Here is a 27,363-nt window from a genome sequence, read left to right on the forward strand (position 1 = left end):
ACCACTCAGTGCTCCGTGAAGCCTGCTTCAGCAAACACACACAACTCAGGCATCCCAGATGATGCAAGTCGACCTTTATCTAAATAGCAAGCACTGACTGGGATAGCACAAAGGGAAACAGTATTAATGTAAACACCATCTGAGAATATCCCCTATTCCAAGGAAGCCTGAGAGATGTGGACTGATCTCGTATAACTGAGTGGAAGGGAAAAATTAATTTCATTCATCCCTCATCCAAATACTAGACGCTGGAGACTGTAGGGTAGTGTCCTCAGATTCACTTATGGGGAGCAAAGCCCAACCGGGTGGAGTTGGAGGTGAGGTCATGAGGGCAGAATCTTCATCCTGAAGTCAGATTGTTGTAAAGGGAAGCCTTCCCGGCAGCCTGGTTCCAGAGCCGCATCAGTCCAAAATAAACACACAGGAGGCTGTATTAATGAGGAAGCTGTTGGCCTTGCTTGTCTCTTACTGGCTAGCTCTGACTTAAGTATTCATCCCATAATTGCTAATCTAAGTATTTCTCTTACCAGAGAGGTTTCTGGGCTTCCTACCCCATGGTATTACATCTTGACTTCCTGTGTTTCAACTACCCAGAGTCCTCCTGGACTCCTAGTCCCACCTATCTTGGTTCCCTAATGGCCAAAAGTGCTTTATTGACATATACACAGGACTTCCCCCATCAGATTGTTGTGTTTGTTTTTCTTGTATGCAAGGGCAGCACAGGGAAGGAGCCACGGAAACCCCTGACAATGTCTTCGCCAGATCTTGTCGACAGATCCCCAGCCTCCAAGTTCTGGTCTCCAGAAATATGAAGAATATGTTTGTGCTATTTCTAAGCCAAACAGTAGAAATGTATTGCAGTTGTTACACTTATTTAGAGTGCAGAAGACTTTACAGGGGCAGGGGATGTGTTCAGCAGTTAGAAGGGCAGGAAGGTACAGAGCTGGCAATGGCAGCATGAGCAGCAGTCATCTCTCCCATAATCAGCGATGCTTCCATGGCTGATTTTACCATTTCTTTTAGAACTTGAGGTTTAACACAGGCCTACTCATAGGCAGTAGCTCCCCTCACTCCGGGAAGGAACTGACATGTATCAAGCAATGTTCTAGTCCTCAGAGTCGGCTATAAAGAGCCTGTCGTGGCTTCCAGAAGCCCCAGGGCAGGGGTAACTACTCACAGAAGCTGGCTAGCTGGCCTGGAATTTCGGGGAAGCCCTTTCGCCATGCCCTAGGAGGAAATGGCCCACCACAGGGCCTTGACACAGTCATCTACAGTCCCAAATGGCCAGTGGACAGAACCAAACCACTATGTAGTAGCCACTGAGAACTGAGGAGACAGGACCCTGCACTAGAAGCACTAGAACCTGGGCTACCTTGTCCCTGATGATTTCAAACCATGTTCAGGGTTTCTATGAGAAACTCCGTGTTGAGGGATTTCCAGGGAGGAATTGTTGGGAGTATTGGCTTGTAATAAATAATAGGTCAAATCCAAATGCAGAGAATGGATCTGTGAAGATAATCACGTGGGGAGAAGGGGAAGAGCCAAGAATAATAGCCACCTGCCCTCAGCACCTAGCAGGTGGTTTAAACAGCTTCAACCCTTCATTCACCTCCATCAAAGCAAAATTAACTTAACAGCATAAAGCCAACTTGAGAAGCCTTTGCCGTCCTTGTCCCTGGGATGGCCTGAGAATCCAGTACTCATGAGAGACTCATGTGACTTTGTTTCCATTGTATCCCTGAACCAGACAGAAGACGGTTTGTAGGGAAACATCCCAGAAAAGGGACTTGTGTGATAGGGCAATCCTTAACATGCCCCCTCAGCGAAACCTTCACTCACAGACAATGTGGAAGAAGCTGCCCTATAGAAGTGCTTAGAATGAATGGCATGAGGACAAGGAAACAGGCTGTCTTACAGCTTGTGCTCACATCCACCACGTCTTTCTCGGTGACCACCAGTTCGCTCTGCCAGGCAGGGAGGAGGTCCAGATCAACCCTAGAGCACCAAGGCATTTTACTGTGACTCTGTGAACATGGCACAATGCATTCTTCTAACATATTACTCTTGTTGAAACTGGACAGGACAGGCTATCCTTTACACATTTCAATGCCCACACTGTTTCTGCCCATTCAGTAGCTAGAGGTATGAGAACCATAATTAGCAAGTGGCCAATTTGGAGATTTTTAAATGATTGTAAGGAGAAATATACATATTTTTCCTACCACACAAAGACTTAAACTACTTACTGATTACACAGATAAGAAATGATCTCAAATGTGCAAATGGAATAATTTGCAATCTAGGGTTCTTTTCCATGCCCTAGGCTTTTATTTCAAGGTTCCTAATAGGTTCATAGACCTGTTACTTTTGTGTTCTCTGAAAACCACAGTGCTTTAGCTTGAGAAAACTGAGTGCCCCTTTCTCTTGATTTTTCATCAGGTGCCGTATGAGAATGAATAATTGATTTGTAATTATATTTTAGAAAAGATCAACAATTATATATATATTATTAAGTGTTTGATTATCATTAACACAGAAGCTATTTTAAAATCAATAAGGAAATAAAGCTCAGTGCAGAAATTAGTTTTGCTTTGATCCTAGCTGATGAAAGAGAAAGCTGACTCAGAATTTCCCTGCCTTTCACAAAATGCTTCTCGAATATGATGAGTACTGAGCACAGAACTTTCAGTTTTGACACTTACAGAAACAGAATTCATGACTGCTGGTGTGTGTCCTTCACCACAGACAGGAACTTTTAACCTTAGCTTATTGAGAATTTTCAATAACATTATTGTGTACTCTGCAGACCTCCATAAAGGTTTGTGTCCCTTGGGTTGACTGGCGCTCCGATCTAGACAAGCTTTGGTTGTGGGAATCTATGCCATATGTCTGTAGTAGGCTGTTTAGTCGCATATTTGGTATCTATCCACTACATGGCAGTGTCACTCGCCTCCGATTTGTGACAACCAAAACCATTACATTAGACTGAAGATGTCTTAAGGATGGACTGCATGATTGCCCTGGGTTCAGCATGACTGCTCTAAGTGGAGAAATTTTACATTCAGGCGATTCCAGTCATGCACTGTTGACAGGGGATGTGTGCTGGCGGTTCATCTCAGGTGACTTCATTGCTGTACAACTGGCACCGAGTGCGTTTCCACAAACTCGGTTGGCACAGACTCCCGGACAGTTAGGCTGCACAGTGAGCACGCATTCCAGGCTGTAGATCTGCTGGCTTGTCACTGCCATGGAATGTTCCAGGAGAACAGAACACAATGATAAGTGTTTTGTGAGTTTAAACCTATGGAAACAGAAGAGGTTCACTCAAAACTTGAGGTAAAAATAACAAATGGTGCAGCTGCCTACATAATCTCAACTCTCTGTGAGTCAGGGAGGAAGGTGACATATTACTGTGACCCTCTGTGACTTTGTGAACACTGTTCCTGTTGACCATACTGAAAATGTAAAATAATATTTCTTCAAGAATGGTAGTCTTGGTTCATTGAAGCTTTTTTTTTGGTGTGGGGGCTAGGTAAACTCAAGTTTTTGAACTGTCTCATGCTATCTTTTTTTTTCTTTTGAGACAGGGTTTATCTGTGGCTTTGGAGGCTCTCCTGGAACTGGCTTTTGTAGACCAGACTGGTCTTGAACTCACAGAGATCCACCTGCCTCTGCCTCCCGAGTGCTGGGATTAAAGGTGTGAGCCACCAATGCCTGGCATCTAATGCTGTCTTTATTGTTGTTCATTTCTGAGACAAAAGCAACAGATAGCAGTGCGGGGCAGACTGGTCAGGACCTACACATGCCTGTATTGACCCTCCATCACTTTTCATCTTCCTTATTCTCTCCCTATCTCCCTTCCCCGGCACTGTCTCCCCTCCCCCTTCCTGTCTCTCTTCACATCTTGCTCCTAGGAAGATGTTCAGTGACAGTGCCCTGTGTGATTCTGGTCCTTCCTCTGAGGACAATGCCTCTTCTGCACACCCTTCATGTGGCCTGGCTGGCTTCTTCCTTTGGAGTTGTTACTCTTTGGAAATATATTGTTTTCTCTTCTTCCTGCCCTGTCCCTCTCTTCCCCTTGGTCCCCCCATCCCTTCTTTCCTCATTCCCTTCCCGTTCTTCACCCTGCTTGTCGTCCTCTTTATCTTCCATTATCTCCTCTGTCCCCTCATCCATCCTTTTCCTTCTCCCGCTTCCCATCCCTTGTTTCCTCTGAAGGTCCTTCTCCTTCCTCTCTCTTCCATGTGAACACTCCTCTGCGTTAATGGTTAGATCCCCATCTCCATAGTTTACAGGGAGCTTATTGACATCTGCCAGAGATTTTATTAAGCTCCTCACTCTGAATTTTATTCTTTTCCCCTTTCTTAAGTCCCCCTTTTCTGGCCTCTTAAGCTACGGCATCTATTCCAGTGTCATTAGAGTTTTATAGGACTAGCATTTCATGTGCAGCTCGGGTTGACCAAAATGACATAACCGTGTGACTGTACTGCCCAACACTATATCTACAGGTCAAACACAACACCGTATAGTAGTGGTCCTCAGTCTTCCTAATGCTGCGACCCTTTAATACTGTTCCTCGTGTGGCGACCCTAAACATAAAATTATTCCCCTGTAATGTCATAACTACAATTTTGGTACTGTTACAATTCATAGCCAAAAAGTAAACACCCGAAGGGGCCGAGACCCACAGGTTGATAACTGCTGCTTTACAGGAGCAATACTGTCATCTCATTCTGTCAACACCACCACCCAGTCCCCTTGTGAAGATGAGTACACAGCATAGATTCAGTTGTGTCTGCCTGGGGTTCCTACCCCCAAACACCCACCCCCCTTTTCATGCTGTTCCTCAGAACTGTCAGGACAGACAGTGTGTAGATAGAACTGAAGCCTGTTGTCACTTGTCCTGATAGCTTCCCTGCTGTCTACATTTCCAAGCTGTGTTCTGAAGTACCAATCTCTTGAAAGTCTATGCTCCCTAAATTCCTCGGACATTTTGGGTGTCATTTAAGATATTTGTTTTAAGAAGCTTCCATGTTCCCACTTAATCTTGTTATTTATCTCCTAGGCAATTTTCTCCTCTTACCTGAGAGATTGTTTGGTACAAATTATTGTGTCATTGTTCTGCCAAAAGAATTATCTGAAAGGGATTTTCCTAGCAAACCAATATAAAAATGTAGACAAGATTATCCCTATTACAGACTCGGCGTCTTCACTGCCTCCGGGGTCTTTGTGTTAATTCTTTTTTTGCTCTTTGAGTTTAAAACATCATAAAGTGGTATTGAGAAATATATTAGAATTTAGTGTTCCATGGAAAGTATTTGTGTGTAAGTGATTTTTGTCAAGTTTATAGTATAAAGCTGGATTTAAATCAAATATTAGCATCTTGTCGTAGACACTGAGTCTAGGTGGCATTACCGGCTGATGAGGAAACAGTCCACCAGGTAATCCAGGAATTGTTCAGAGGAAAAGAGAGGGCCAAAGAATAAGGACAGACAATCAAACAATGTCAGCTCAGAGATTTCCTATTCAGAACACAGCTGTCATAGGATGGCCCACCTGAAAGCAATGGCACTCACCTTGTGAGTTCAGGGGTTGAGTTACAAGGAAGCTGGCTATGACTTACTCCCCCCATAAACTGGGGACAGTGCCTGACAATATTTATTTTTTAGAATTTGACATCATTCCCCCAATGAAATTTTCAGATGACCTTGTAAAATAAAAGGACAAAGAAGAAAATTGTGGTATCTAGTATGTTGACAACATGAGGAATCTGCAGAAAATATGAAACAAAGAAGTTTCCTGATTTAAAAAGAAACCATCTTTAGAGAACAGATGTATCTATGAAAGGGATGGGTAGGAAGGGCTGAGTGAGGATGAAGAGAAGCAATGGGAGGTCCCCCCAAATGTGTCAGCTAAAATGGCATCATGGAGGTTCAAAGTGCATCTCAGCCGGAGAAGCACATCATATGCACAAAATCCCTCCAAAACTCCATCAATCAGCTGCACCTGTCATATCAATCCTCTTAACTATGTGATAGTCATTATCCTGCAAAAGCCTCCAGACGTAGAAAATGAGATTACACCTATTTTACAATGCCAAGAACATCACGAAATTGCGTAAGTGCTGCCGTAATCTCTACAGCGCTGTAACAACAAAGCTATCCCCCGTGCCTCATGAATCATGCAATAAACTATGTACTTTTCTATCTGATTTGAGTGGAACGTGTCTGTGTGTGTGTGTGTGTGTGTGTGTGTGTGTGTGTGTGTGTGTGTGTGTATCCATGGAAAGTGATGGGTGGAGATACTAAAGATGGTTGCATCAAGAAGTTATAGACACACAGAGAAGTGGGATACTATAAGTTGTTTTCGTTTTAGCAAGTTGCTCAGAAAGTGGGTTATAGTGATAGTTTGAACACAATCTTTCTCAATAGTTGCAACTGCAATTTACTTTCTAAATGAGAAAAATGGCAAAAAAAAGTTTATTTTTTATCGGCAAAGATGAACAATTATCATACACCAAGCAACAGAGTTACTGAAACACAGTCAGAAGAAGAAGTTACCCACTGCAGAGGCAAATTCTTCCCCAGAGGACCCATGGATGCTGAAGTCTTCACTGTGTGGGTGTGTGATCAATCCTGAAGGTCCAAATAAGGGAGTGAGAGACAACGTGACCTTCTCTAATGCCCATTATTACTCCACCTTCAGAGGAATAATACTTGATATTAATAATCACTGAAATAAGGTAGAGGATCCTGTCTGCCACAAGTCACAACAGCCACCACCACTCCAGGTTTCCACATTGCCCTTCTTTCCCTAGTCAACTTAAACCTGGCTGTGTTTAGGGTATTCAAACTTAGGGTACAACATATGTGGTCAATAAGAATATACTAGTTCTCTGTCCAGGGTCTGCCAGTGAACAATGGGTTCAGTGAAGTCAGGGTATAGAAAAAGAGCAACTAAGTTATCAATGGGTCATCCTTACAATATTTCTTAAATGGGGTGGATGAATTGACAGTCAAAGACCAATGTCAGGGAACTGAGCACAAATACAAGGTGTTAAAAGTTAGAGGTGTGTGTGTGTGTGTGTGTGTGTGTGAGTGAGTGTGTGAGTGAGTGTGTGTGTGAGTGTGTGTGTATGTGAGAGAGAGAAAGAGAGAGAGAGAGAGAGAGAGAGAGAATTCATTTCCTAAACTGTTCATCTGTATTGGCAGCTGAGTAAAAACATTGTAAGCACATAATAAGAGAAAGGTAATATTATTATTACCAGCTATCCCTCTTGCCTCTGCTCTTTTCAGGGCGTTGTTGTTTCACTTTTAGAAAACACATTTCCTTCCCCCACTTTGCTTGGTCACCAGCTTCCCTGCTCTCCTGCTTTTTCTAAGATCACTGTGTCCACGTTTTGTGTTTGTTCGCCTCTTAAATTCCCTGGCATCTCGGCATCTCTAAATCCCAGAATTGGGGAGACAATGCAAAGCTCTGTGAAGACGTTGGAGCATTATTTATTTCTAAGATTATCTATTATTTATAGAGTGGGTAGCAGATGCAACCTTATTCGCAATCCCTGTAACTTTCACATACTGTGCTTTCTGGATCCCCAGTGAGTTTCTCCTTGGGTTCAGAAACCAGCCTCTTCCCTCTTCCTCAGACAGAAGAACAGATGAAGAAGTACCATATGTGCTGTAATAGAGGGATCATGAGACTTGGTGTGGGTTGGGGAACAGAGACAACCCCTGTCCATGGAGTCATTGAGCACCACACAGGAGGTGACCTTTGCCCTGGGTCTCCATTATGGCTCCCAAGAGAAGAATTTACAGCACTGATATAAGCAGATAACACTAAACGTCAGTGGAAAAAGCAAGAAAATGCCAGGCTGAGTCACATGCAAATCACTCATGTCTTTGAAGAATTCTTGACAACTTGTGTCAAAGGTTCACCGCTCATGACTCCATGGAGTAAGATGCCAGGAAAAGATAATTCAGTTCCACTTGTTGTTTCTAGGCTCCTAGAATGTAAAGGCAGTTCTAGGGTCCCCTTTGTTCCTGAATTTCCCTCTACATAGAAAGTAGGATGTATAGTTTAGGACGGGAATTGAATAATTGACTAAGAACATCTTATTATGAACTTATTATCAATTTTACATGGATTGTTCAGAGTTCAGGGCAGATTTGTGTTTTGATGATTATAAACTTGCAAAATAGCAATCAAGATTTGTGAAAGGCATCTGTGTTCCTAAACTTTAATTTCATTTAATATAAGTTTGTGTGTGTGTGTGGGGGTGTTTGCCTGCCCTTATGTCTATGGACTCAGTGTGTAATGCCCCCGGAGGACAGAATAACCTGTTGGATCTCCTGGAACTGGAGTCACAAACAGTTGAGAGCTGCTGTGTGAGTTCTGGGAATCAAACTTGGGTTCTTTGACAGAGCAACAAGCTCTTCTACCCTCTCAGCCATCTATCTAACCAGCCTGCATCATTGGTTTTTTTATTACATGCAGATCCTTGGACTCCTTGATGTGACTCCGAAGACCCTAGTCTCCCTTGCACACACTTTAGGGACCATTGATCTTTAAACTTTTAACTAGTCAGGTTCTACCACAGGACTTGCTAAAGAAGATGACAAACTGAGCCAGAATGATGGCTCAGTGGGCAAAGTATATAGCACCAAACCTGACAACGTTATTTCTATGCCAATAATCCACATTGTAGAAGGAGAGTCACTCATGCTAGTTGTCCTATAATCTCTATCATGATTGTCCACATCTGCACACACACACACACACACACACAAACACACATATGCATTTAAAAAATTAATCAATTAAAGAAGAAATTGATAAGCTGAGAGATGTATACAGTGTTAATATTAGAGAACATCCACTCATGTTACAGTTTGCTTGATTTATAATTAACCAAAATACCCTTAATCAGCTGATAACAAGTTAGAAAAACAGACAGGCCACTTTGCCCTGTTTTAACAGTTTATTAACCTGACCAGTCCCACAAATGTTGAATTCATGCTTCTATACATCAGGAACTGACTCCTCTTACAGTAAGGTGATCCAAGTTGGTGGATGACACCGAGGCAAAGATGACACATGCCCCGTAGACCAGTGCTGCATCGGGGGACTGTTGGTTGTACAGATGCAAAAATCAAACAGTCCATTTCTAGCTTGTCTTAAGTCATGGGTTATGCATGATCAATTCAATGTTCTGACCGTTGCTTGTTAGTGATGATGCTCCAGTCAAAAGGAAATCAAGGGCATTGTGGGAGAGAGGAGGTAAGGCACAAAAGTCTCATAGTAACTGACCACTCTCAAAGCAAAGCTACACATGAGTGCCCAGCCACAACCAGTGCATTCTCCCTTACTCCTTCCCCATGGGGAGTAACCAGATGTTGTACCCATAAGGCCCAATCCTAAGGAAGAAGTATTGGCACTGGAGTGACTCGGTGCATGGGAGGCCTCAGAGAATGGGGTGAAAGGTAACTGCCACAGTGCAACTCTTTGCATTTTTTTGTCATTGAGGGCTCATTGGGATGAGATTGATTAGAAAGTGTGCCCCACTTGTATCAGACCGCAGTTCACAATTAACTCTTAGGGTTTGCAATAATCCAAGGCTGTTACAGCCTTCGTGTCTTCGTTTATTCTTTATTGAAACCTAGCAACTGACTCTTCACAGACACTGTGTGGATCAATGTAGTCACTGGTGTGAAGCTGGAGGGGAAGCCTGGTGAAGCAGGAGTAGAAAGACCTGCAAATGATTTAACTAAGATAGAGGAATGGTTTTGTAGCATCTTCTTATGTAGCATCTAAAGTCATTACAACATGGTAGGGTCGGTCCTTTCTTATTTTTCCTCCTCTTGATGGATCAGAGGAGGAGTTGAGGGCCTAGCAAGGGGTCCACGCATCTGTCCTGACCCTTCATGCACACACTTCTGTGTAAAGTTAGAATCCTGCATCAATTCTCCAGAGACCCTATCATTGCAGCCCCATGTTCATGCTGGCCCCTCACCTTTCTGCCCTCCCTCCTTTATAATTATTGCCATGTGTATTTTACACTTTAATATAGGGGAGTATGAACGAATTAGCTGTACTGACAGGCTCAGGGAGGTTGCATGCATTAAGAGATAGTATAATCCGCAGGCAGCAAGCAGGAAAAGCCCAAGTCCAGGACCAGACATCTGTGCTGGGCCTCAAGCCCGCCACTTGTTAGCTGTGTGACCTGGAGCCACAGACAATATCTATGTGTCTAAACCTCGCCGTGTGTAATGGAGCATTGTGCTATCAACATCACTGATTCCTCATGAGAATTAAAGGGAATTATAGAGATGCATGGTTAGAACAGAGCCTACCTGAAGCCAGATATTAGCAAAAACAAACAAAAACAAAAACCCCTCCAAATCAAACCAATAACACAAACAAACAAAAAATCCACAACAAACAACTGGATGGTATGGTTGAGTTCTTGCTACCTAAGAAATAGTGTCTAGAATTGATACTGTGGCATTTGCATAACAGTATGGTTGGTCACCTGGGAAGTGACAGAACTAGATATTTGGACTAACTTCTATGGCTTAATTCTTCAAAATCATCTCATATCAGAGTGAATGCCTAGGTGGACTTTAGGTACAAACCTAGTAGAATGATTCCGAAGCAAAACGCACAAAACTTTCGATTTTCATAGATCATAGGTTATTTATCAGTTCAAAGAATATATCTGAAAGCATGGGAATTGAAATAGGGTATATTGTCAGGATGGAATTTGGTGCCAACAGAGTGGAAGGCCCAGAATGTATAAATCCTAGAAGGACCTTCCCTTCTCTCCTTTCCCCTTCTGTCTTCCCTTCCTCCCTCCCTCTCTCCCTCCCTCCCACCCTCCCTCCCTCCCTCTCTCCCCTCTCCCTCTCTCCCCCCTGCCTCCCTCTTTGAGGTTGGAGTATGGTGATCTGGGTTCACCCACACAGTTACTCTCATGGAAAGAATCTGGGCTGAACAATCTATAAGGTAGTTAAGATTAACATGAGTCTGTTGATCAGCCACAGAGCTTACCTAAATCCTAGAGAAGATTCTGCGGGAGTGTGGACATCATCAGTGAGTACCCGAGACAATCTACCATGATCATTTACTTGAAGCTAGCTTTATCAAGAGGGCTGTCTCTTGAACATTTAGCATGCCCTAGCTCCTGCATATGTAGCATAGCCTGAGTATTTAGGATGCTAATGGCTTGTGTTCATTTAGTACCTCAAGGACCTTTTTGACTGTCTCTTCATCTTCTCTCCTCTGTGCTTTACCTACTCGTACACCTCCCAGGTTTGGCTGCACCAATCCCATTTGCTTTCCTTTTCCTTTAGCAGAGAGCAAATATGAAAACTGGAAATGTGGAGTCTGCCTATTGGTGACAGCTTCAAGGAAATGTTCCAGCAGTCATTTCTCCCCCACCCCAGAATTGACAAACGTCACTGGGAAAGTAGGTCTTAACAAAGTAGGACTTGTCCAATGGTCTGTGCATCTTAGCGTAGATTAAGCTTCCTCCAAACATGGCTGAACTAATGTCTGACACCCCAAGCATGGATGAACAACCCTTAAATGTTTGTTTTAGTGATTTTAATTGTTAGCGATTTTTACTGTGCTTCCCTATCAAAGTTTCCTAGTTTTTACAGAATACAAAAGTATGTCAAACTTGCTTTCTTTTCTGTAATTTACAGATGGAGAACTGGAAATGTGAAATGAAGTTCTCTACAGGCTTCATAGCGAAAGGCCCAACCAAATCACCTTCTGAACTTCTGATTGGAATGTGAATTCTTCTCCAGAGGCAAGCCCAGCCACACAGCAAGGGGCCATTCACTGTCAGCCACAAATGGAGGGTGGTATCTCGTGACTCCTTCTGTGGAAGTCATAATTCCCGCTGATAAGGTGAGTACTACTATGGGTTAGTTTTTATTTCTGAAACTCCTGCATTTTATAGTATACTTTTTTTCTCACAGACACTTCATTATGTATATTGTTAGTGGTTTAGAAAAATTTCCTGGCAGATGTACAAACCTAAAACTTGTCTCCAAGTTAAGTTGGCAATGGTTATGTTCATGGAGAAAATAGGTTTAGAAGGTGCCATGTCTTTGCAAACACATTACAATTTCTTTCAGAAGCCCCTGACTCTGGAGGGGATTGCCAAATGGGTGTCAGCCATATAGAAATCTGTCATAATTCCATATTGTTTAGACATTTAGGACAACAGAAGCTCTTGGCTGTTCAACAGAGCTACATCCACAAAAATAACCCAAAAGGGAATCCATTCCAGCCAGATGAAATTAGCTCTTAAAATTCCAGGGGACAAGTGAGTGAAAGAACATGTAAATAATCTCCCCTAAAATAATGAAATTATTCCTGGAGAATGAGACTGGGATCCTTGAAACTCAGAAGCATGAGGGGGAAACAGGCAGTAGATGAAAGGGAGGAATAAGCCAGATATTTTCTGTGCTTATGATACCTTTCCTTAAAATTTGACCATACGGCTGTTAGAGTCGACTAGCATACAGATGACCTTCCCTCCATCATCCTGGGTGGTGTTTGCTGCTATTCCATCCCATGTGGCCTCTGGATATATTTCTCGCCTTTAGTCACCAGCTGTGGTCATTGACTCTAGTTGCTGTGAGAAGGCTGCTCGGAAATGAGTTTTGATTTCTCTAATTTTAGACACATTAAAGAGCCCCAGGAAGAAATGTGAAATGTGCTATGACATTCTTTTATAGTATTGGCCAGAGAGTGTTACACAGCTGTATGGGTTTAGTTTAGTGTGTGTCTTAACAGTGTGCACGTGCAAAAGACAGAAACAGGACCAGCACAAGGAGCCCAGAGAAAGCGAATCTGAGTTATTCTTTGCCCATTGGCACAGAGAACCTAAAACCTCAGTATTTTAATGAAAATCTTAATTTGCATGTGGACACAGAAAAAGTAATTTCCTGTATGTAATCCCGTGTAACTTAGATTCTTAAATCATACTGAAATTAATAAAATGATGGAGAAATGGATAATTTATTTAAAATACTCTGTGTAATTTGGAATTGCACTAAACAATGTTCCTAGACCTTTCTAATTTTTTTGGAGTAGTGAAAAAAAAATCGTGCATTTGACAACATAAAAATGCAATTAACCCTGTCTGGGGACTAATGGGCTGAGAGAGTGTTGCTTTATCTACAAGAGATGACTAGGAAGGAAATAATAAATGTAATTCCCTTTGAAATGCGTTCTGTCATCATACAGATTCAAGTCCCATTATCTCTGTGCCTTTAGACATGTACGTTTGCGTACTCAAACTGTCAACATATGATTATGTCCCAATGCTTCCTAGAAGCAGCTTAGGTTTTTCTAGTTGGTTCCAGTTTCAGTCTGCCTCCGCTTGCCAATCCCAGCTTAGGCACGCCGCTCACCTGAGTCACAGGCATGAAGCTCCTGCAGAGCTTTAAGATCTGGGGATCTATTCTTTCCTCGTTTGTCTTGTTATTATTGGACATACCAAGTATTCTTTCTTCTGGAATATTCCCATTACCACCTTATCTCCTGAAATCGATGGGGGATTTGAACAAAGCTCAATTCACTAGTACTGTGTAAATATACATCTTAAAACTCAAATTGACTTGGAATAATAATTAGCTTTAATTCATCAGCCACTGGGAAGTATGCTAAGTATTTCCAAACACACTTTTCATTAGAGTTTTATCAAAACCTTGTGTGATAGGCATTACTGACTAAACTAAGGCATGAGAAATTCATTAAGTAACTTTCAGGAGAACCCAGGGCCAGACAGTAGTAACTAAGCAGAAATTCTAGATATTTATCTATTTTGACTTTTGTAAACATAAACGATTTTATTTACTCAAACATTTTAACATAAGAGAAAGTTGGCACAAATGTCACAGGGAGGTAGCTCAGGTATGCAGCCTTGAAGCATAGATTCGATACGATACACAATAATTAATTAATTAATATTACAGCTGGGCATGGTGGTGGGTAACTGTAATCCTTGAACTTGAGAGTCTGAGGCAGAAGAATCATGAGTTCAAGATAAGCTTGGATGGAGAGTAATTCCAGGTCAGCAAGTGTTAACACAGTTAGAAAGGAACCAAAACTACCAAAAATTGGTAAACGTGCCTCTATTTACTTGGCAGTTGTTTCTTTTTGTTACAACATATGTTTCCTTTCATTTTAAAGATAACTTGCACATTTCTTCTTTTCTTACAAGAATGAATTTTTGTTTTATTTTTACATAGTGCAGTATAAAATGGCAGCTTGCTTATGACAAAGAAACTATTCACTGTCATCAGGCCATCTAGGTTCAAATGGCTAGGAGGGTCTGTCAAAGTTTTATTTTTGATTTTACAAAATAGTTCTGGACTAGTTTGGAAAAATAAAACCTCACATATGCCATATCAGTTTTTAGAGTGCTGGATGTTAGCAGAACATGTGTGCTTATGTATCTCCCCTGCCTTGGGGAACAGGAGTATAATTTTTGGTGAATCAGATATCTATGTAAGGGTTGCCATGCAGATAAGACCTTAGAGGAAATTCCCTCCCACTGTTAGGAAAACCCAGCTTGGCTATGGCTCACCACTTCCAGAGAAATCAAAAGATCTCAGGCTAAAGCCTTTCTTACAAAGGCTAAAGACAAATATTGGTTTGTTATCCACTTGTGGTAAGCTATTATTATATGAGACATGGGCATACTTACATTTTTCTTTAGCAGATGTATTAATTGGATTTCTTTTTGATTATGATGTAGCACCGTGAGACCAAATTAGCCGTCAGAGATAAGCAGAGGGCAGGAGTAGGTTTGCAATTTGTTTGTCATGGCGCTCACTCATGTCTTGAAGCTAATGCAAATTACTCAGTTGATTTTAATGCATGTCTTTAATTAAAGCAGAATCATTAAATACTCTGGGCTTTTACACCCCCCCACACCACACCTGATATTTCTTAGTGATACTTGGGCTATGTGGTGTGAGATTAACAATCACTTTTTGACAAGATGTGTATACATAATGATACCTTCTTATTTTTATTTATTTATTTTTTTGTGAAATGCTCAAAATCTGTGTTTTCTGCCAGGCTTTCTCTGTGTCTCAACACGTTCAGTTTCGCAGGGTTAATTAGCTATTCTAAGTGCAGAGACTGGAAGCTGTGAAGGAGGAAGGAGAAGCAACAAACACTAACGAGGATCTATTAAAACCTGGCTTCCAAATGAGTGTCCTTAACTTTTCTTTATCCAGGCCAAAGCATCATCACTTAAGGGACTTGCGTGTCCCTCACTGAACATGTAACTCTCAGAAATCAGGATTCTGCATACCCAATGCTTTATCCGCATCATAACTGGCAGTGTTTTCTTTTATCATCTTTCTAAGCTTCTTTATTCTCTATTTTTTAAAAAAGAACATTAGAGTTCTAACATCACTCTTACACCTCAGATTGGGAAGTAACCATTACCAGTTGCTCCCTGAAGAGGAATTGAAATCGATGATTTAATACTTTTTAAAAAAAATCTGTCAATCTTTAATCGGCTGCCTCTTCTCCACACATTCACCTTCTAGGTTGTTCATCAGCACCCTTTAGGCAGCCCCAGGAGGCAACTTTACAGTTTATCTTCACTTTCTAGAACATTGTGCTCATTGTATGCTCTGCCAACACCTCATTCTCAGGCTATTCTAACCCTGACCATTTCCCCTGTCTTCATGTCCATGCTTTTCTCCATAGGGCTGAGCTGAGCCTCTTAATATCCTTTCTGCTTTGTTTTGCTTTGCTGTTGAAGATGGTTTATTGGGAGTTTTAATGTTTCCTAGAAGATGTTTCATCTTCAACACCCTAAGTAAATTTGTGATCTTGCTTAAAGCATAGAATTTACTAGTGTTCCAAAATACATCTCTTACTGTCCTATCTCTCTATACCCTAGGACTGCATTTTCTCCTAACTTACATCCTGATAGAAATTTGGCATGCAGTGTCTAACTGGACCATCAATTTTCCTGGCAAGTATTGTGACTATTGCCAGAACTTCTACTTGGGGACCGTGGTTTATCACGCTTTATCTTCCCTGCCTTATTTCTTGTACCAGACACTTTGCCTACTGATGTCATGCCCCTAATTGAATACTCATGTACTCAGCATCCTAAAGCAGACAGTACCTTGGCCAGATGTTGAAAATTAACATCTGCAAGTCTATGTTAGGAAGTGGGAAAGTTGTTAAAGACATCAGTGTTTCATCGGAGGAATGATGCAAGTTTAATCATAATACTGTTTTTTTATCTTGTTCTCTGAAAGGGTTAGATGAGGTTTTCATAGAGACATAGATGAGCAACAAGGAAGGGAAACTATAGTCACACAAGGATGGAATGATTATGATAGTGCTATGTACTTAATCATGACTGTTAATTCATATGCTGAAGCTTAAATCCCTGACATGAAAGGGATGTTGGTTATTAAGACTTAAATCAGTCATAGGGGTGGAAGTTTGTGGCAGGATTGGTGTCTTTGTAAGAAGACAGTAGTCTGTTTCTCCACTGTGCGAGGGAACAGAGAGGAGATAACCAGGTGCCCTCACTCCATCCACTTGTAGAACTAAACCACCAATTCCTTTATTTTGGACATTCCAACATCCAGGATTTCAAAAATAATTTTGTTTCATGTAAACCAGTAGTCTGAGGTATTTAAGGTATTTTATTAGCTCAAAGTAAGGCATATGAACACCAGAATGCCCCCTCATCTCATTCTACACCAAGCAGGTACAATGCCATTTTGAAAGATAACTTCTTTTGACATACTTGTTGCAACACACACACACACACACACACACACACAACACACACACATGGATGTACATACATGCATTTTGGTACTAATGTTACCAGTTCAACATATCCTTTTTGGGGGATGACATTAAAGAATTAGCCTTTTGAAGAAATGGACAATTTGATGGAGTTTCTCCAAGGAAGAAATAGTTTCATATAGAATGGGATGGACTATGGAATTATTTCTCCTGAAATCAACAAAGCTAGCTAAGAAGTGAAGTTGAAAATGGAAATTGCCCCAAATCTATGGGGCCTTGGGTTGTATTTATCCCTGGCGTACAAATAGACTTTGAGTGCCCATCCCACAGTGAAGGATGCTGTCTCAGCCTGGACTCTTGGGGGGGGGAGCCTAGGCCCTGACCTGGATGAAATGGCAGACTCTGGAGATCCTCCATGGAGGGCCTCACCCTTCCTGGGGATCAGAGTGGAGATTGGGCGGGGGTGGGGGCTGGTGGGGAGGGCTGGGGAGGAGGTGAGGGAGAGGGAGCTGGGATTGACATGTGAAGCAAGCTTGTTTCTAACTTAAATAAAATGGGTTTGTATTTAAAAACTAAAAGCCAGTATTCCTCAGGGGGGAAATAAAAGAAAGTGGAAATGTCTACATACCCATATTTTCTGTTCTGGGTGTAAAGCGGCAATGGACTGGGCAAACGGAAGCTCTGGATCTAGGTCCCGCCTCACTCTGTCTTCTGTCACTGTGCCACTCGCTGTGTCATCTCCATGGCAGGGCAGAGAGGACAATGGAAGGGACACCACTGGGCTGTTTTGATGTTCATATGGGTGGCCTCTTTCCATTACCTGCCCTGAAATGGGGAAAGGAAGACCCAGGAGTCACCAGACACATCCATAGGAGTCGTCGGGTACCCCGGGTGAGCAAGACGGCCTTATCTGGGCCAGGGGAAGATGCATGCAGTCAGGAAAGATGACTGGGTGGCGCAGAGCTAGAACGTCCAGATTCCTGCTCTTCTCCTTGTTGAGTCGGACGGAGAACGCCACGGGTGTGGGGGCGGGGCGGTGTTTGAGGATGGTTCCTGGAGCATAAACCTTCAAACTGGAGAAGACCTTTATACTAGCCTGCCTGTGCTGGGGACTAAAGAAAGGGTGAAGTGAAACACAAGAACCTGGTCTCACGTTTAAAAAAAAAAATGTGTGCTTGACGGAGTTTTCTGCAGGACTTCCTGCAGAAACCGCATCTGAGCTCCAGAGCAGAGCGCACACTGTGACACATGCCACACAGACATTGCTGGCCGTGAGTGTCAGAGAGGCAGAAACACGATGGGAGCCAGAGCATACACATATGAGTTTGTTTCGTTCCTCCCCTTCTACCAACTCCATGGCTGTACGTATTGAACAACTGGAGGAAAGAGTGTTCCACTGCCACCTCCCCACCTGGACTCCCACCAATCATATTTTTCCCTGTGTGGAGGAGGAGGACGTCTAGTGCTTTAAAGCAAATACAGGATGAACCTATAAAACAAATAGCCAAAGCATCCAAGCACTAACTACAATAAAAGTATGAAACTCACTAAAATATATGCTTGCCCAATGTCATTAAAGAAAATCCTGTTCTGGGGAAAATAGGCTTAACATAGGACAAAAAAGCAAATTATTAGAAATAGAAAACTATTTCTTTATGATGATAAGTTTAGATCCCTACTAAATTTTTTATTTTTTAATTTAAATAGAAACAAGCTTGTTTTACATGTCAAGCCCAGTTCCCTCTCTCTCCCCTCCTCCCCTGCCCTCCACTGACCCCCTATCCCATTCTCATTCTGCTTCCCAGGGAGGGTGAGGCCTTCCATGGGGGATCTTCAAAGTCTGTCACATCACTTGGAGCAGGGCCTAGATCCTCCCCCATGTGTCTAGGCTGAGAGAGTATCCCTCTATGTAGAATGGGCTCCCAAAGTCCATTCATGTACTAGGGATAAATACTGATCCACCAACAGAGGCCCCATAGATTTCCCAGGCCTCCCAACTGACACCCACGTTCAGGGGGTTTGGAACAGTCCTATATTGGTTTCCTAGCTATCAGTCTGGGGGCCATGAGCTCCCCCTTGTTCAGGTCAGATGTTTCTGTGGGTTTCTCCAGCACGGTCTTGACCCCTTTGCTCAACACTCCTCCCTTTCTGCAACTGGATTCCAGGAGTTTGGCTCAGTGTTTAGCTGTGGGTGTCTGCTTCTGCTTCCATCAGCTACTGGATAACATTTACAAGGTAGTCATCAATCTCATTATTGGGGAAGGGCATTTAAGGTAGCCGCTCCACTATTGCTTAGATTGCTAGTTGGGGTCATCCTTGTAGATCTCTGGACATGATTGTATAAAATTATGAACACTGGACATAGACTTGTCTCATACAAGGCATAACAGAAGACTACATATACATAGATCAAAAATTTACTTTCCTATGATGTATGTTCATTCACCCTGTAATACTCAGCACTGGATATTTCTGAACATGCTCAGTGGGTTGACTATGGGTTAAAACTGGATCCAAAGAGGTTCTACTTGCATAAAACTGAATAAATAGCAGAGATAATGTCGGGGGTCAGGACAGCTAGTAGCCAAGGATACTGCATTATGTATATGCGTGCATGTGTATATTCATGCTTGCATGTATTTGAGTACATGTTTATGTATGTGATTATGCATGTGAGGCTAGATTAACAGCAGTCTGTCATGGTGACTCTTTACCTATTGAGACAAAGTCTCTCACTCAGTGCTGGAACTTGCCAGTTGTGGCTACTCTAGCTGACCAGTTTGCCCCAGAGCATTCATCTCTGCCTCTTTTTTTAATTTTTATTTATTTATTTTATTTTTTATTACTTATTTTTAAGTTTAAATTTAGATTAGAAACAAGGTTGCTTCACAAGTCAGTTCCAGGTCCCTCTCCCTTTCCCTCCCCTCCTCCCGTGCCCCCCCATTATCCCCTCACTTCCCCAGGGAGGGTGAGGCCCTCAATGGGGGTGTCCATAGTCTGTCATTTCATCCAGGGCAGGGCCTATACCCTCCCCCAAGAGTTCAGGATGAGAGTGCATCTCACATTGTTGGATGGGAGTCCAAAGTCCATGTATATACTCGGGATAAATACTGATCTACTACCCAAGGCTCAATAGATTACCTAGGCCTCCTCACTGACACTCCCATTCAGGGGGTCTTGATCAGTTCCATGCTGGATTCCCAGGCATTAGCCTGGGATTCAAGAGTTAACCCTTGTCAGGTCAGCTGTTTCTGGGGTTAAACCAGCCCAGTCTTAATCCCTTTGATCATTAGTCCTCCCTCTCTGTTACTGGCTTTCTTGAGTTCAGCTCAGTACTTAGCTGTGGGAGTCTGCCTCTTCTTCTATCAGCCACTGAATGAAGTTTCTGTTTCCAAGACTCTCTGGCCATGGGATTGTAGGCTGGCACTCCCTAGATCTATGTCTAAAATCCATATATGAGAGAGTACATGCCATGTTTCTCTTTTTGTGACTGTGTTACCTCACTCAGGATGGTTACTTCTAGTGTCATCCATTTGCCTGCAAATCTCAGGATTCCATTGTTTTTTTTTTCTACTAAATAGTACTCCATTGTGTAAATATACCACATTTTCTCTATCCACTCTTCGGTTGAGGGACATCTAGGTTGCTTCCAAGTTCTGGTTAAGTGATGAGATTGTAGGTAGTTCATGGCCACCTCAGCTTTTATGTGAGTTCTGAGTATCTAAACCTTGGTCTCACACTTCTCTGGCAAGTACTTTTTCTCATGAGCCATATCTCCAGTCTTGATTTGAGATCCTGAAGGGATGAAAATAGAATGAATTGTAATAACTTAGAGATTGACTTGTCGAAGGATGTCAGAAAGTTGACCTCAATATCAAGGTCATAGAATAAGGAAAGAAAGCAGCTGAATGTATCCTTCCCTTTGTATGTTGAAGCCTATGTCCTGGTGGTGAGTCCCCCTCAGGCAGAAGAATCCCCCATTGTTTTCTGAGCCATGCTTATGCACCTATTGAAGGATTTACCATTTAAGGGATTCCTCCTGAGCACTTATATATTAGTTATGCACAAACACATATTACTAGTTTCTTTATATTGCTACAGGGAGACACGAAAGACTACAATCAATACATGTCATAAAATAGGCAGCTAAAGAGATAACTAATAAGTATTCCTAATAGGTTAAAAAAGGGTGATTTGTATTAAAACATAGGATCAGAATTATTAATTTTAAAAATTAAAAACACAAACAAAATCCTATTCATATATATATAAATATAATATATATATTATATATGGGTTTTTATTTGTAATATTTCCTCCTTTTATTGTGCAATTTTTTATAAGCAAAGAAACTGTAGTATAAACCTTTATATTCATTAGTCTAATCAGTTGTAAATTAGTTGTATTTCTATAGCCCACTTAACATTCAGTATCAGAAATCCTGTGTCTCTCAAAGGAAGCATAGAATAACCCATCATGAAATTAAACAGATTCCATCCAGTTGTGCAGCGTTTCACTTGGGGGTGGGTCGTCATAAGCAATGCATATTAGGCATTGGATAGATTTATATAGAGGGCATTTAGAACACCTATCTCCTAAATTAAGAAACACTGATGTTTTCATGGATAGTATCTAAATGTGTTGGCTTGTGCCTCATCACAAAGAAGTGCTTAGGCTCATTTAAAAGCCTCTATTTCCCTCTTCGTTTGGCGGAGATGCACAACTTCTATTTGACTGACATGCTTTACCCTTGGTCTCAAATGGAAGGTCACTTTGACCCATGGAAAAATTTCACTTAAGAGCTGCTTTTAACAATAAGCCACTGGTGCGCTTGTTTCTGAACCAACTTGAGTTTTTGGCACAATATGAAAAGCAATTGGGAAGTGTAAGTAAAAGCCTTCTGTTTCAGAAGAAATAATGGCCCCATTTGCCATGGAAACCAGAGGACTTTATGAAAATGCACTCAACTGTTTTCTTTCGTGAGCCTAAAATTATTCTAAAAATAAGTTGTATTCCTGGCATCTGTTAGCCCATGCACAGAGACAGAATCTCGTATGGTTCTCTCTCTTAGAGAGAAGTGCCATGTCATTTGGATTTTTCGTTTCTGTTATGCAAAAGGTGCACACACAGTAGGGTATCAATAAGAGTTTTAATTAAGTTAAATGTAATTTCAAAGGCAGCAGTTAATAATTTGAACATGGCCTGTGAAGACAAAGCCCAGCTGAAGAGATTGAATATCAAAATAAGATGGATTCTGCTTACACATTTTCTCCTATTATATAGATAATTTTTATTTGCGCAGGATAACAAAGAATAACATGTTAAGTTGTGGTGATGTCTTTAGTAGGCAAATATGAGTGAACCATACAAGGAACCATAGTATTTACCTGACCAAAATGTCTTTGTTTTTAACACTTATGGATAAGAGCAGAGCATGTAAGGCCAGATACCTGCTCAGTCTTATATTCCTAGGCCTGCTGCAAAGGAATATATTATTTATTAATATTTAAAGAGCTTTCATGCCAGGAGGCAAAACACCACTTGCTATGGCTAAAGCCAAGCTGACAGTGCAATGTTATAAAGGGTGGGGCCAATCCAAATCCCCTAAATATAATATGACCAGAGGCTAGATAAAGCCTGGTCTTTGAGATTGATGTTTACATGTTCATGTCATAATTGGTTAAAGAAAAAAGTAATAAATCCACCAGAGAGATGAAGCTCTTGTCTGTAACATATATTCACTAACACAATTTACATTCGAAAAATATGCACAGACTGACTTGCCTTTCTAGATATGTGGTTAGCTGCTAGGGATTAAGTGACTACTGATACCAGTCCTGAAATCATTTATGGTTCTATAGGACCAAGTGTGGCTAAGAACTTCTCAAAGGTGACTACAAGATGAGAAATTAGCTTCCTTAAACGCCTTTTGGAGAAGTGACCAAGGGGGCTCCAAGAAAGTTATAGAAATACATTCCAAAGTTCCACTGCCTATAACTCAGAGAGCTATAACATACAATTAATTGTCAACACTAGAATACTTATGAATGTAAATCTGACTCTGCTTGATAAATGTGTGTGAATTGAACAGATCAGTACAGTATATGTAACAAGTCTCTCTTCATGTATGTATGTATGTATGTATGTATGTACATATATAAATATATGCATATGATTCTCTTCCAGAAACTAAGCTGTTTCTTTCCCTTGTACTTGGGATCCTTGTATTGGTAGGGATTCTCAATGTCCTCTATGTTAGAATTTCACTAACAATCCAGACCATTAATATGGCGTACAGTTAGGAGGCCAGTGGGGAGCTTGATGATTTCAATTTGGATGCTGATGGCCATAGGGTAGCTCCACAAGCAAGTCTGTATTTCAGGCACATATTTTCCTGGGTCAATGAGGTTATGACAAATGAAGTATGATAGCATTTGAATGAAAAGAACACTACTCCATAATATGAAATGGAAGAAATACAGCTTAGATGCAGTATTTGTCAAGAATGGACAGCTATAATAGCTCCATGGTATAGAACAAAACTTTGGCAGAGAATGAGTAGGTAGATTTTATTGTATGATTGGGCAAGAACATGCCTTCCAATAGTAAAATTCATTGTTATCAGAGTTGTGGTAGCACAGGCTGTATCTTCTTCACATCTGTACTCTAGCTGTTATGTGAGTCAATACGTGCACTATGGATTATGCGAGCATAAAGGATGGGGTTGATGGACTTACATCAGTTGGCTTCTTCTTTCATTCATGTCCCGTCTCCTTCCTTCTCCGGGCTTTTCAAACCAGCTCCACCTTTTCCATGCCCATTCTGGTTCTTCCTTTATAAGTACACTTAGAAGATTGAAAATCAGCAAGTGGAACCAAGAAGGGCTATAATTTGGGGAAAGCAATTCTTATAAATCAGGAATGAAACCTTTTTTTCTCTATCCATTGCAACACATTATTTACACAAGAGCTTTCAAGCACATTTATAGGATACTCAGAAGTGAACAGACAGGCTGGAACAAGGTTTGCTTAGCATACCTTGTAGTCCACACCCATATTTACTTGTGTTTCTCCTGGAGGCAGAATGTTACTCCTGATACAAGGTGAATGTTTATGTTGTGTTTACACTTATCCAAGACAAGAGACAGAATCTTTATGTTTCCTAGTTCATCTTGGCTCCTTATGAACTTTAGAGTCACTGTTTTATCTCTCTTATACTTAATCCCCTTTCAATTAGCCAAGAGGTTGAAGAAAATGCAGGTGACTAGGGTTTGAATTACTTTAATGCCTAGTCATGCTATTTAAATCCATAGGATAATTACCCTCTGGTCACAGCATCTCACAGTATGCCCAGACAGACCTGAGCTAAAAGCAATGACTGTCTGTGTTGTAATAGTTACTTAAAGACATAAGATCTACTGTTCATTTATCAAAGTGACTTAAAACTCTATTTTCTTGTGTATTGCATGCAGAGAGGAATTGTTCATGTATGAAGGAGTGATCCTATGGTTCCTAAGATAGATCAAAATACATTATTCTAAGTGTGGTGGTTTATAGTTCTGTCAGAGAATATAATTCACCTTGTATCAGTGTAACAAGAGAGAGAAGTTTGTGAAATTAAGCTATGAAATATCTTCCTCCTACTTATGGGGACTCATCCCACTGATAACTGGAAAAATGAATTCTCTGATAGACTACGGCAAAGTAACGAATGCAATGGCTTTCAAGAGAAATGATTGAAATTGTTGTTTGTTTGCTTCGCCTAGTGGTAAATAAAATTAATGAGTATGGTTGACATAATTTAAATTTAGGGAATGTCGTTCTGTGTTCTTAGTAAGAACTGAACTTCTGAGCTAGAAGTACATGTGAGTTCTTTAAATACGTGTAAGCAGTATCATGAAGTAAGTTATATTTGCATTGATAATTTTGAGAAAATGGGCTTCTTTAGAAATTGAAATAAATGCAATCATTTTATTGTATTAAAATGTTAGTGTACAGTGGAAAAAGCATATTCAGGTAGGAACATAGCTGAAGGAATTAAAATACAGTACACAGATGGGATTCAATTGTTGCAGAAATTGTTCCACACGTTCTAAATAACTGGTATCCTCGTCAGGTCATTTGTATCCCTTGAAAGAACATTCAGCTTAATAAACAGGTACAATACAGCTACAAGTGTGCCTTCAGAGAAACCAGAAATATATGTTTGATTCATATGAACAATAACCAACCAAGATACACATTACAAACCTGTAAGCTTATATATACACAGTTTAAAGGCAAAAGCCTGACACTCCATTTCCTTTGAAAACTGGAGAATTTTCTGCTACATTAAAGTATATATTATATGTTCAAGCAACCCTGAGACTGTGGGTAAATTATGTAACTACTCTGTGCTTCATATCCTCATCTTAAAATGGAGCAACTGGTAGCATCTAACACATCAAACTTTGTGAGCATTCTGTGAAGTGACATTAGTCAAGTGCTTACTAGTGGGCAATAATACACAGAATCCAATACCGTGTGGAGAGTTCAGACAGCTTTGGCTCTCATTGTCTCCAACTGTGTCATATGGATGATCATTTACGACTACCAGAAAGTGATAACAGAATTATGTTGAATAATGTGAATTAAGCCCTACCTCAGTTATTGAAGATCATCCATAATTTAATGTTCTTACTTGGAAGATGTTATATCTAAGTGACAATGCCCATATTGTTCAATCTTGTGAAAAAAAATGGATGGTCATTCTAAAAGTGATTTATTTCACTGCCTTGATACTGTGGCACATTTTGTGTTTTGAAGGAAAAAGATGAACTTAGAATATTCAGTATGAGTGGCAAACTGTTGCAGGGGTAAGCAATTGCTCTCTGATTGGTTCTGAGACCCTCTTAACTAGAGGGAATTCGTGCTTGGTGCTGTTAACCTGATCAAAAACCCATGATTGACATTGCTGTGGGCCTTAGGGTGAGTTTCACATTGCTTCTTACCTTAACTGCCAAGTCACCAAGTGGCCTTCTGAATACTTATGCTTATACTGGTAGACAAGAACTGCTCTGAGCTTTGACCAGAGAAGCTGGTCTTTGCCCTGAACGGTGGTGGATGCAGGGACTTACAGCGGCTGAAATGCTGAGACTAAGCAAGAGCAGAAAGCTCAGAAGTAAACAAGGCACTTACACCACCCCCTCTAAGCCTTGGGGAGACAATTAGAGAGAAAGACTGAAATGCTGTCCTCTGGGCAGGGCACACCCAGCATAGTCATGACCTCATAGCAGCCACAGTTGTCTGCCATAGGCCTATACAGGACTGTGCCTATTAACATTCAGTCATGGAACAAGGAAGAACTTACAGAGCCTTCCCTTCCTGGCTTCCTTGCCAGACGATCAGCTACTGATGGATTCTGTGAGAGGGCCAGTCATTGTCTTCAGTTAGGTGCCCACTAAGAGGCTTATATATACACATACATATATATATACATATATATCAGATACTTACAAAGTTATGGTTGCACAGATGATCCTGGTTAAGCTCAGTAGGTCTCAAAACATAAAGTGAGCCGTCCAGTGGTGGTGTATGCCTTTAAATTCTAGCACTTGGGAGGCGGAAGCAGGTGGGTCTCTGCATCAAAGACCAGACTGATCTATAGAATGAGTTCCAGAACAGCCAAGGCTACACAGCGAGACCCTGTCTTAAACAACAAACAAGTAAACAAACAAACAAAAAAACCAAAACCAAAAAAAAACAAAAATAAGAAACTCCAAAGCCACAAAACCCAAAACATAAAGTAATAAGAAAACAAAATGACAGAAAACAGTCATGAATGTGTGAAGGGGACTTGTGGGGAGGAGGAGGGGTAATAGGAACAGAAGGGATTAGTAGGTTCAAATCGAAGAAGGATGAGCAATCAATGGTCATTAATATCCCTCAATATTAATGGCCTTAACTCACCCATAAAAAGACACAGACTAGCAGAATGGATTCGAAGACAGAACCCTTCCTTCTGCTGCATACAAGAAACACACCTCACCCTCAAAGACAGACATTACTTGAGAGTTAAAGGTTGGGAAAAAATTTTTCAATCAAATGGACCCAAGAAACAAGCAGGGGTAGCAATCCTAATATCTAACAAACTAGACTTTAAAATAAAATCAATCAAAAGAGATGAAGGAGGTCATTACATACTCATCACAGGGGAAACCCACCAAGACGAAGTGTCTATCCTGAACATCTATGCCCCCAATACAAAGGCATCCACATTCGTTAAAGAAACATTATTAGAACTTAAATCTCATCTAAAGCCCCACACAGTTATAGTGGGAGATTTCAACACACCACTCTCACCACTAGACAAGAATACCAGACAGGAACTCAACAAAGAAGCAAAGGGTCTAATAGAAGTAATGACCCAACTGGGATTAACAGATATCTATAGAACATTTCATCCACATAAAAAAGAATATACCTTCTTCTCACCACCACATGGAACCTTCTCAAAAATCGACCACATACTTGGCAACATATCAAACCTCAGCAGCTACAAAAAAATTGGAATAAC

The sequence above is a fragment of the Mesocricetus auratus genome, unplaced genomic scaffold (genome assembly GCF_017639785.1).
Source record: "Mesocricetus auratus isolate SY011 unplaced genomic scaffold, BCM_Maur_2.0 Super-Scaffold_100031, whole genome shotgun sequence".
In the NCBI taxonomy this organism is placed as follows: Eukaryota; Metazoa; Chordata; class Mammalia; order Rodentia; family Cricetidae; genus Mesocricetus; species Mesocricetus auratus.